The 13,007-nt window shown below is 53.2% G+C and overlaps 1 protein-coding gene across 6 annotated transcripts in view; it reads left to right on the top strand.

Moving 5' to 3' along the window:
- The window catches only part of F8 (coagulation factor VIII), a 216,063-nt gene that overhangs the window by 119,597 nt on the left and 83,459 nt on the right, over positions 1–13,007 (top strand). The gene's annotated exons all lie outside the window — the stretch shown is intronic.

Here is a 13,007-nt window from a genome sequence, read left to right as displayed (position 1 = left end):
CGACCCTTAGGGGTACTTTGCACAGTATGACATCGCAGGTGCGATGTCGGTGGGGTCATGTCGAAAGTGACGCATTTAATGCGTCGCTCTCGACATCGTAGTGTGTAAATCCTAGATGATACGAATTTCATAATTACGCTGACGCGATGGTCCGATGTTGTTCCTCGCTCCTGCGGCAGCACACATCGCTGTGTGTGAAGTCGCAGGAGCGAGGAACATCTCCTACCGGCGTCACCACGGCTTCCGTAGGATATGCGGAAGGAAGGAGGTGGGCGGGATGTTTACATCCCGCTCATCTCCGCCCCTCCGCTCCTATTGGCCGCCTGCCGTGTGACGTCGCAGTGACGCCGCACGACCCGCCTCCTTAATAAGGAGGCGGGTCGCCGGCCACAGTGACGTCGCACGGCAGGTGAGTGTATGTGAAGCTGGCGTAGCGATAATATTCGCTACGGCAGCTATCACAATGATATCGCAGCTGCGACGGGGGCGGGGACTATCGCGCTCGGCATCGCAGCATCGGCTTGCGATGTCGTAGTGTGCAAAGTACCCCTTAGTGCAGCTGACTTAAGTTGTTGCTTGTTTGTGGGTCTTTCTGCCTTACGTTTTGTCTAACGCATGTGAAATGCAGCTCAATGGGGTTGATATCTGGTGATATACTGGGCCATTGGAGAATATTCCACTTCTTTGCCTTAAAAAACTCCTGGGTGGCTTTCCCAGTATGTTTTGGGTCATTGTCCATATGTCTGTGAAGCGCCGTCCACTCAATCAGGCTGCATTTGGTTGAATCTGTGCAGAAAGTATCGCTCTGTACACTTCACAATTCATCCAGCTTCTTCTGTCTTCTGTCACATCATCAGTAAACACTAGTGACCCAGTGCCATTGGAAGCCATGCATGCCCGCCCGACCATTACACCACCTCCACCATGTTTTACAGAGGATGTGCTGTGCTCTGGATCTTGAGCAGCTCCAAGCCTTCTCCATACTTTCTTCCCATCATTTGGGTACGGGTTTGCTCTAGTTTCATCTGTCCATACAATGCTTTTCCAGAACTCGGCGGCTTCTTCAGGTACTTTTTGACAAAGTCTAATCTGCCCTTTTTGTTTTAAACACTGCTTAATGGTTTGCACATTGTGGTGAACCCTCTGTATTTGCTCTCATGAAGTCTTGTCTTTATGGTAGACTTCGATACAGGAACACGTACTTTCTTGAGATTGTTTTTCATTTGGGTGGATGCTATGAAGGATTTTTCCTTTGCTATTCTGTGATCATCCACCACTATTGTCTTCCTTGGACATCAAGACCTCTCTGAGTTCCCATGCGCTCCAGTGTGCTCATTTTTTTTCAGAATATACCAAACTGCTGATTTGGCCACTCCTAACATTTCTCTTATATCTCTCTTATAGATTTCTTCTTGTTTTAAGCCCAATTATGTTCTTTCTCTCCTCCAATGAGAACTCTTTTAACTGCAGGTTGTGGATATACAACAACAGCTTCCAAATGCAAATGGCACATCTGGAATCAGCTCCAGACCTTTTACCTGCTTAATTGATGATGGATTAATGAGGGAATAGCCTATGCAGCCCATTTAAGAGCTTTTGACATAATTGTCCAATTACTTTTGGACCCTTTAAAAAGAGGCAGCTACATGTTATAGAGCTGTAATTCCTAAAACCTTACTCCAATTAGGATGTAAATATCCTTAAATTAAACCCAAGAATATGCACTAAAAAATCACATATTGATTACATAAAGGACGCTTTACACACAACGATATCGCTAGCGATCTTGTTAGCGATGTGACACGCCCAGATCATTGCTACGATTTGCCGAGATCGCTCATAGGTCGTTTTGTAGCGGTCACACGTACCCATCTCACAAACGATGCTACATCGTTCAGCGATATATTGTTTGACCAAGGCGGTCATGTGGACACCGTCACACAGCATTTCTCCCAACGATTCCGGCAACGATAGAGGCATATAATTGTCCGTAGCATACACCCTGGAGTGACACCAATCAGAGCAGAGGAGGCGTGGAGCATTGCTCATAACGACACGCCCGTGTCGCTGATGACGGACGCACTAACGATGTTGTTCGTCGTTGGCAGGGTGTCAAACGTAGCAATATGTCTGCTGCGTTCGAAACGACGAACAATATTTTGAAAATGAACGACGTGTCAGTGATCAACGATTTTCGCTAGTCTTACGATCATTCGGAGTCGCTCGTAGGTGTCACACGCAACAACGTCGCTAACGATGGCAGAAGTGCGTCACGAAAACCATGACCCCGACGACAAATCGTCAGATATATCGTAGCGTGTAACGGGGCCTTAACTGTATATGGAAAATGTTTTGGTAAACAGGTAAAATGCCAAAATTTATGTCACTATCCAAATATTTCTGCACCTAACTGTATGTAATGGTCCTGTAAGAGTGGTGGATTATTGCTGTCACAATCCTGCCCCTGAAGACACCGATTGCATCATTGTATTGTTGTATAGTGTAATGGGAATCATGTCCTGTGTCTTTTGTGAATTTTGTGTCATGGGAATTGTAATGTATTGTATTGTGTCACCTGTGATCAGGGCAGGCCTTAGCCTGAATGGCGCCCTGTGCAAAACTGCCCTTTGGTGCCCCCCCCTACTGATTTTTTTGCCCAGTTTCCCAGGAAACAAATGACGACAGGAGACAATTTTTTTTATATCCTAATAAAATTCAGCTCTTCAAATGTACAAAATTCTCCAAATTTGTGCTGGAGAATCTGCACCTCAAATCCACCATGTTTGATCTCGTTCTTTTAGAGGTCTTCCAATTTCAACCATTTATGCCATATCCCTGGATATTAAATCATGGATGGAACATGCGGATCCCCCCAATGGGGCGCACATGTATCTGGAGAATGAGGCGCTGCCACTCTTCATAGAGAGATGATATATATTTCTATACACTTAGAGCGGCGCAGGTCGTGGTCCCATTGGTGGGATCAGCATCTACTATACAAATCCTGAGGATAAAAGTACAGGATGATGCCAGATAATGCACGATGGAGCCGGCGGCTGATGCTGCGTGTACTCTGGAACAAAAAGTCCAAAATACAAATGTTAAAGGAGAATGTACGAAATTAGAAAAAAAATCTCTGCTTTCTATGTAATAAAGAGTTCTCCGGTTATAAGTGTCACTGCCTCTTAGCTCCACTGACCTGAACAGACGTAGGTGCAGCACCACATATACACCTTGAGGACGAGGAGTGCTGCGTATGTGTCACTGCCTCTCAGCTCTACTGACCTGAATAGACTAAGCTGCAGTACCACATACACACCATGGGGCCATGAGGACGGGGGGCACTGTGTATGTGTCACTGCCTCTCAGCTCTACTGACCTGAATAGACTGAGCTGCAGTACCACATACACACCATGAGGACGGGGGGCACTGTGTATGTGTCACTGCCTCTCAGCTCTACTGACCTGAATAGACTGAGCTGCAGTACCACATACACACCATGAGGACGGGGGGCACTGTGTATGTGTCACTGCCTCTCAGCTCTACTGACCTGAATAGACTAAGCTGCAGTACCACATACACACCATGAGGGAGGGGCCCTGTGTATGGAAGAACTATGGCATATATACTGTAATCCATTTATTAACCAGTTTGGGCTCACACCTGCTGGCAATGCTGCAAATAATTTTGTTGGAAAATTTGTAAGATAAATTCTTGATATTCTGCAGACTTTCATAATACACACCTGAGCTGCTGCAGAACATCATCATACACATCTCAATTGCGGCAGAACTTCATCATACACACCTTCTATGTTGCAGAACCTCATTATACACACCTTCTATGCTGCAGAACCTCATTATACACACCTTCTATGCTGCAGAACCTCATTATACACACCTTCTATGCTGCAGAACCTCATCATACACACCTTCTATGCTGCAGAACCTCATTATACACACCTTCTATGCTGCAGAACCTCATCATACACACCTTCTATGCTGTAGAACCTCATTATACACATTTCAGCTGCTGCAGAATCTCATAATACACCTCAGCTGCTGCAGAACCCCATAATACACACCTCAGCTGCTGCAGAACCCCATAAGGCTATGTGCGCACGTTGCGTATTTGCATGCAGTTACTCTGCGATCTGCACCGCAGCGTAACTGCATGTGTCCTGCGTCCCCAGCATAATCTATGAAGATTATGCAGGAGACGTGCGCACGTGGCGTATTAGAGCGCAGCGCTTCGGCATGTCACTTCTTTCCTGTGCTCTGCATGCAGCTCCTGCTCTGTCTATGGGAGGGGCTGCAGTCAGAGCGCATGGAATCGGCATTTTTTTTTACGGACTCTTTCTGCAGCGATTTGAAGCACACGTGTGCTGTTCAAATCGCTGCAGAAATTTCTGCAGGGCAGAACGCTACGTGTGCACATAGCCTAATACACATCTCAGCTGCTGCAGCTCCTCATAATACACCTCAGCTGCTGCAGAACCCCATAATACATATCCTAGCTGCTGCAGAACCCCATATTACACATCTCAGCTGCTGCAGCTCCTCATAATACACCTCAGCTGCTGCAGAACCCCATAATACACATCTCAGCTGCTGCAGCTCCTCATAATACACCTCAGCTGCTAGCGATGCATTACATTGACAGACCTTCATACCTACACTACACCATTCCATGTGATGTGCAGACGGCAGTGACGCCATGTCACGTATGAGACTCCAATGTTATTTTGTTACAACATAAGTTCTCTGACCGCTGATTCCTCCTGCACGACCTCCGGGTGGAAGGAATCAGACACCGGCTCCATTATTGCAGTTGTGTATATTTTACTCTGATGCTGCCGCATTTCAAATAAAACACATATAATATCTGTCCAGGGACGATGCAACCAGAATGAGGAGCCCAGGAGGCCGGTCCCCGGAGGCTTCTCCCTGCTCTGCTGCCCTGGACTGACCAGTGTCTCCCCTGTGTGACATTCTGCAGATTAGCCGAATCCCCAAAGTATATAATATACGGCTAGGATTTCACTTGCCAATCTGAGTGGTCATGTGATTGCTCACCAGTGATTTGCATGAATTTGCATCTGCTGAATGACGTCTCCTCCTGCTTCTCTCATTGTTATCATTTTCAATTTGAGAAAAACAGGAGGAGACGTCATTTGGCAGATGACCATGTGGCGCCCTGGACAAGCTAGGACGTCACAGGTACTGCAACAACACACCCTACACCCCGGTTAGGAACACCGAAGTCAAACATAAACCCTTGTTGCCTCCCTCCAGGGGCTGATGTCCTCACCAGGTGGGGCGGAGCCAGGCAGTTGGCTCCTCCCACCGAGGAGTTCACAGTCCTGGAGGCGGGAAAGAAGGTCAGAGAGATAGTGACGAGGAGTAGAGAGAGAGAGTCAAGGGAAATAGTAGTAGAGGAGCAGACTGACCGTGTCCGGGTACGTGGCCCGGGCACCTGACAGCAAGGTTGGCAGACAGTGGTAACCGTCTGCAGGAGAGGCCGATTGACGCGCAACCGTAAGGACCGGGGACGGGCGGTGGCCCGCCGGTACCGAACCGGGGAGCGAAGAGAAGCCAGCACCATCCGGCAGGGCCTACGGACCCCGACCAGGCTAGGAGTCGCCGTAAAACCAGTCAAATCCGTCAGCGACAGGAAATTCCGGGGTTTCCCAGCAGTAAAGACTCGACTGAAGGCAACCGTCCAAATCGTGAGGGAGATAAAGCTACCGCCAGAGCTAGAGCTCCCAGGGCCAGAGCCTGCGGGCAAAGGAAGGGCTCCCTTAGCCCTCTCCCCAGCGGTATGTTGGCTATCAGTGGGAAGCCATTGGGGCCGAGAACAGAACACCGGTGCAGGGAGAGACAGTTACCGCCAACCTACCGGGAGTGACCGCCGCAGCCGTCTGTGGGACTTGTCCATCCAGCCGTTTGTTTTACCAGAGACTCCGTGTGCGTTACTGGCTGAGTAAGTACCACCGTGCCGTCTGGCACTGCGCTGCCCCACAACCCTGCACCCGGCCAGGTCCCGCATCCCACCTTCCGACCTCCACCACCGGGCCCCGGGACCACCAAAACCCCCCTACCCATGGAGGGGAGAAAACATCTCAGCTGCTCCCTGTCAATGCTCCCGGGATCCCCGTACAGAGCAGCGGTGGTGTCCCAACCTCACCACAAACCGTGGGTGGCGTCACGGACAATATCCCTAAACCAAACCACCCCGTGGGTGAGCGCAGCGCCCTCCCCGCCCACGACAACCACCCGTAGCAAATCACATGTGAGCGATCAGATAACTACCACTCGAATCAGCAAGTGAAATCCTAACAGAGCACATATTACATACCTTTAGGATATGGCAGGTACAGAGCATATGTAGGGTGTATAATAAATAAATATATGTATTAACCCCTACATATGCTCTGCACCCACTCTGGCCGCAGCTGCAGGGCCCACTGACATCACATCACAGGCTCCCCCTGATGTCATTACACCTATCTGGGACCCACAGCTGCAGAGCAAGGGCGATACAGGGAGCCAGTGGCCATCTGCTCCTCAATGGTGTTCAACCATGCATCCAAGGAAATAGCAATGGCCCCCATCACCCACAGGCCCCGTCATTTAGCCACTGCATAAATTACACCATATACATGGCACACATACAGTAGATACTATATAAAAGATAGATGAATGCAGGGCCGGACTGGGGTGTCTGGGGTCCACAGGAGTTATATCTAGAGGCCACACTACAACTATATGCAAATACCTGCAGAAGCCCCCACACAGCCTCCTACATGCAGCAGGAGCCCCCACACAGCCTCCTACACGCAGCAGGGGAGCCTCCAAACAGCCTCCTACATGCAGCAGGAGCCCCCACACAGACAGATATCCAGCCGGCAGGCACGGAGAGGCAGGCAGCCTGGGGGCCTCCAGTATGGAGAGGCAGGCAGCCTGGGGGCCTCCAGCACAGAGAGACAGGCAGCCGGCGGGCCTCCAGCACGGAGAGGCAGGCAGCCGGCGGGCCTCCAGCACAGAGAGGCAGGCAGCCGGCGGGCATCCAGCACGGAGAGGCAGGCAGTCGGCGGGCCTCCAGCATGGAGACGCAGGCAGCCGGCGGGTCTCCAGCATGGAGAGGCAGGCAGCCGGCGGGCCTCCAGTACGGAGAGGCAGGCAGCCGACGGGCCCCAAGCACGGAGACGAAGGCAGCCGGCGGGCCTCCAGCACGGAGACGCAGGCAGCCGGTGGGCCTCCAGCACGGAGAGGCAGGCAGCCACAGTGAGACGGCCGTCCGCCCGCACAGAGAGGCGGCCGTCTGCCCGCACAGAGAGGCGGCCGTCCGCCCGCACAGAGAGGCGGCCGTCCGCCCGCACAGAGAGGCGGCCGTCCGCCCGCACAGAGAGGCGGCGGGCCACCCGCACAGACAGGCGGCCGGCCGCCGGCACAGAGAAGCGGCGGGCCGCCGCACAGAGAGGCAGCTGGCGCCCGGTTGCCAAACTTCAAGAACGGGATGGAGAGGCGACGCTAGAGACAGTACGTTTAGCTTGAAACATAGGGTCTGCCTGCGGCTCCTCTCAACAAAGCCTGCTGCCCGCGCGGCGGCAGTTACAGTAAAAACGCAGTGCTGGGGCCAGAGGAGGCAGGAAATGTACTTCTTACCTCTCTGCGGCGCCCCCCCCGAAGCATGGCCGTCGGCGCCCTGTGCGACCGCACAAGTCGCACATGCTTAAAGCCGGCCATGCCTGTGATATGTAACATTGATAATGTGATGTATAATGTAAGGAATAGGGTATAGCAAGTATTTTATGTGGTAATGTACTTGTTTAGGAAGTTGTCGGACTGTAAGATCAGTAAAGTTAAGTGTTGGTGTCGCGAGCGGAGGAGGGGACGCCGCGCTCTCCCTACTGCTCGGGTCCGGCTGCCGCTGCTGCTGCGGCCTCTGCTGCTCGGTGGCTCGAGCGATGGGCCGGATCCCGGGGACTCGAGCGGCGCTCCTCGCCCGTGAGTGAAAGGGGATTGGGTTTTGGGATAGTTTATTGTCCGTGACGCCACCCACGGTTGTGGTGATTTGTTAACACCACCGCTGCTCTGTATGGGGAGCCCGGGAGTGATGGTTTGGAGCAGCCAGTTGTTGATGTGCCCCTCCGTGGGTAGGGGTTGTGGTGCTCCCGGGGCCCAGTGATGGGATTGGAATGGTGGACAGGCGGGTCTGGGGCCCGTGGAGGTGCAGGGGCGCAGGGGCAGCGCTGTGCCGCACGGCACGGAGGTACTCACTCAGCCAGTAAACACGACACAGTTCTCGGTAAACAAACGGCTGGTTGGACGGGTCCCTCGGACGGTTATGGTGCTGCGGTTCCCTGCAGTTAGCGGTGACGGTCTCTTCCCTGCACCTATGTAAAGTCTCTTTGGTAGCGATGGGTCCCCACCGGTTACCCACTCCCCGGCTTGGACATGTGCCGGAGGAGCCTCTCTCTTGCCCGCAGGCGCTGGCCCTGGGAAACTGGTGCCTTGGCGGTGGCGGTGTCTCCCTTAATGGTCGGACTGTTGCCTTCAATTGGGACTTGGTTGTTAGGAGACAGAGGTCCCCTTCACTGACGGATTTGGCAAATTATGGCGACTCCTAGCCTTGCCGGGATCCGAAAGCCCTGGTGCTGACTGTTCTTCGTATACTGCTCCGGTACCGCCGAGTCACCACCCGTCCGCGGTCCTTCCAGCAACCTCCAAACAGTCCCCCTGCAGACTATCACCGCCGTCTGCTGACCTTGCTGTCACAGTCCGGGGCACACACCCGGACCCACTTCAGGCTTGCTCAACTGTTCCTTTTCTGTCACTACTTCCACTTAGTCTTACACTTTAACTCCTCTCTCAAGCTCCTCTACCACTTCCTTCTACTTCCTCCTCCTAAACTTATCTGCCTGGTTCTCCCGCCTCCAGGGCTGTGAACTCCTCGGTGGGCGGAGCCAACCGCCTGGCCCACCCCCTGGTGTGGACATCAGCCCCTGGAGGAAGGCAACAAGGATTTTAGGTTAGCTAGGTGTACCTGCAGGGAATGTGGGGGTGCATGTGATGTTGTGACCTGTGACCCCTGGCTTGCCCAGGGCGTCACATTCCCCCTTAGCAAAACGCAGACCGTCCTCGGGCTGCCCGTCCAACACCGGTTTTATTTTCCTATTGTTTTTCTGAAAAAAGATAAAACGGTAACATATATACAAATTATGGCATCATCCCACATTGGGAGGTTCAGTTCTTAAACGTTGCAAATATTAAAACGGTTACGGTCTCCGCTCTCTCCCACCCAAGTAACCTGGCCCTGATGCTGCCCCTAAAACCCAGGCAGCACCCCTTGACCCCAGTCCAGCCAAGTTACCCGAGCGGGATCTGTCCTTCCCCTCCATCCTGCCTCTCCAGAGGCGGTAATTGCGGAAACGGTACCGGTAACACAACTTATTTACAAGCCACTTAACGTTTGTGGTTGCCCTGCAAGTTCACGGGCTTGTCCATAGAAAGTTCTCTATGCAAACTTTCAAACGGTCCCCACGGGGACAACGGTGCCGGCAACAGCCGGTTTCCATCACATGTTAATCAGGTGTACTTCACGGTTTCATTTTACTTATCATTATCAGCAGAACTTTCAAAACTCGTAAACATGCTGACTGGTGGTCCCAATGGGGATGGTGCAGCAGTACTCCGCTGACCTTAAGGCGGCTACCACCGCAGGGGGTCAGCCCACTCAGGGACCGAACGGTACATGGGGTTCTCCTTCCATCGGCAGTTCAACCCCGACCCACTGACAGCCGTTAGGTAAGGCGGCGGAGGCAGCATACGTGGGACCTCTTCTTCCATCAACGGCATTCTCTCTGCCTCCCCGGCCGCGGCGCTGATGACCGTCTCCCACTCAATCAGGGCTGGTTCTGGGGTTTGGGTGGACTGGTCGCGACGCGGCACGGCCGCAGCGGCCCCTTGCTCACGGGCCCCCACTACGGCAACCATCCTGCGCATCTCTGCCTTCCAGTCCATCAACTGCTGCAGGCTCTGCGCCCTCACCTTCAAGCAGAACCGACCCAACTCCCGCTCCAGCCACTCAGCGGTCCCGGCGGGGAGCTCACCCGGGCCGCAGTCTTCAAAAGCTACTCCTCCTCTTTTTCCCCAGAGCTTGGATGCCCCGGTAGCGGGTACTCCCGTGCTCCAATTCGAGGACGCCGCCATTTCTCCATTCGCGTCCCCCTTAGCCTCTTTCCGGCCCCTCCTCTATCGGGGCGGGGTTTTAGCCTTCGCGCCTCTGCTACTCGAGAAGACGCTGGAGCGGGAACTTTTCGCGCCAAAGATGGCGACTTCTGAAATTTTCCGGCCGGATACCTCCGGCGGTCACAAGGCGCACCTCTACCCAACGGCAGAGCGGTAAGATCCTGTTCGTGACGCCAAGTTGTCGCGGGCGGAGGAGGGGACGCCGCGCTCTCCCTACTGCTCAGGTCCGGCTGCCGCTGCTGCTGCGGCCTCTGCTGCTCGGTGCGACCGCACAAGTCGCACATGCCTAAAGCCGGCCATGCCTGTGATATGTAACATTGATAATGTGATGTATAATGTAAGGAATAGGGTATAGCAAGTATTTTATGTGGTAATGTACTTGTTTAGGAAGTTGTCGGACTGTAAGATCAGTAAAGTTAAGTGTTGGTGTCGCGGGCGGAGGAGGGGACGCTGCGCTCTCCCCACTGCTCGGGTCCGGCTGCCGCTGCTGCTGCGGCCTCTGCTGCTCGGTGGCTCGAGCGATGGGCCGGATCCCGGGGACTCGAGCGGCGCTCCTCGCCCGTGAGTGAAAGGGGATTGGGTTTTGGGATAGTTTATTGTCCGTGACGCCACCCACGGTTGTGGTGATTTGTTAACACCACCGCTGCTCTGTATGGGGAGCCCGGGAGTGATGGTATGGAGCAGCCAGTTGTTGATGTGCCCCTCCGTGGGTAGGGGTTGTGGTGCTCCCGGGGCCCAGTGATGGGATTGGAATGGTGGACAGGCGGGTCAGGGGCCCATGGAGGTGCAGGGGCAGCGCTGTGCCGCACGGCACGGAGGTACTCACTCAGCCAGTAAACACGACACAGTTCTCGGTAAACAAACGGCTGGTTGGACGGGTCCCTCGTACGGTTACGGTGCTGCGGTTCCCTGCAGTTAGCGGTGACGGTCTCTTCCCTGCACCTATGTAAAGTCTCTTTGGTAGCGATGGGTCCCCACCGGTTACCCACTCCCCGGCTTGGACATGTGCCGGAGGAGCCTCTCTCTTGCCCGCAGGCGCTGGCCCTGGGAAACTGGTGCCTTGGCGGTGGCGGTGTCTCCCTTAACGGTCAGACTGTTGCCTTCAATCGGGACTGGGTTGTTAGGAGACAGAGGTCCTCTTCACTGACGGATTTGGCAAATTATGGCGACTCCTAGCCTTGCCAGAATCCGAAAGGCCCCTGCCCTGGTGCTGACTGTTCTTCGTATACTGCTCCGGTACCGCCGGGTCACTACCCGTCCGCGGTCCTTCCAGCAACCTCCAAACAGTCCCCCTGCAGACTATCACCGCCGTCTGCTGACCTTGCTGTCACAGTCCGGGGCACACACCCGGACCCACTTCAGGCTTGCTCAACTGTTCCTTTTCTGTCACTACTTCCACTTAGTCTTACACTTTAACTCCTCTCTCAAGCTCCTCTACCACTTCCTTCTACTTCCTCCTCCTAAACTTATCTGCCTGGTTCTCCCGCCTCCAGGGCTGTGAACTCCTCGGTGGGCGGAGCCAACCGCCTGGCCCACCCCCTGGTGTGGACATCAGCCCCTGGAGGAAGGCAACAAGGATTTTAGGTTAGCTAGGTGTACCTGCAGGGAATGTGGGGGTGCATGTGATGTTGTGACCTGTGACCCCTGGCTTGCCCAGGGCGTCACATTGGGACTAGCCCACCATGGGAGGGGTCAAAGGAAAGGGAAAGTGATGGTTCATTCTGGAGGAGTCAGTGAAGATCTAGTTAATGAAAGTGTTGGACGTATAGGCGGTTGGTTGTAAAGGTCACATACAGTGGGTGATTGTTGCAGCAGAAAGACAAGGTGAAAGAGAGGAGATGGAAGATGGGATAGCATGAACTTCAAGTGCTGACAGAGACACGAAGTGTGAACAGCGTTGACACAAGGGGCTGATCCTTGAATGGAGTAGCCCCAGACAATAGGAGCCCATGTACAGAAGTTTAATAGCTAGACTTTTTAACCGTCAAGGTAATGGATTAATCTTAACTGGTATGTGAACATAGTTGACTATCTGAGCGGTTTATCCCTACGTGTTATGGAGTGCAAAACTTTACTCTGGTCATGATGGGACCCTTATGGAGACTGGATGTGGGACTGCAGGAATGGATGGTGACCATCACAAACTGGGACGCTGGGCTTAGCTGCACTGGAACTCACAGAACCAGTAAGATCTGAACAAACCCAGCGGTAAATTTTACCATGAACATGCCCTGCAAAACTGTAGTGTGCTGGGAGATATGTGTCTATCTGGAGTGTGAATTTTTGACAGAAAATGAACCATAATGCAGAGTTGCTGTTGTTTGAAATTAATTTGTTGGTCTCCTCTTGAGTATGAGTTGTTATCTGGTCATGGCCAGCTGACATCAGTGGCAGTATGTGGCCTGCTTAGATTCCCAGCCTGCACGGCAGAAGTCTACACACCCAGCCAGGACCAGTCATTCGATGTAGCGTGTAGTGGTGTCCAAAGTCAATCCCTCGACCACGACTACCACCCCATGCCACTCTACATATGGCATAGTCAGCAGGATCAAGTCTTGCCGTTGGAAAATCCAAGTGTTATGGAGAAGGCACACAAAGCATCGAAGATGGCAACTGTGGTGTAGTCAAAGATGGTGCTTAGCATTGGATCTAAGATGGCAGATGGTGGTGCAACTCCGAAAGAGAGCTCAGCCCATCTTGAGCATTTGAGAAGTGGAAAGGCACCAGTTCTCGAGAAGCTACACCTATCGAAA

The sequence above is a fragment of the Anomaloglossus baeobatrachus genome, chromosome 9 (assembly GCF_048569485.1).
Source record: "Anomaloglossus baeobatrachus isolate aAnoBae1 chromosome 9, aAnoBae1.hap1, whole genome shotgun sequence".
Lineage (NCBI taxonomy): Eukaryota > Metazoa > Chordata > Amphibia > Anura > Aromobatidae > Anomaloglossus > Anomaloglossus baeobatrachus.
Note: the sequence above shows the minus strand (reverse complement) of the source record. Positions and strands in the feature narration are given on the sequence as shown.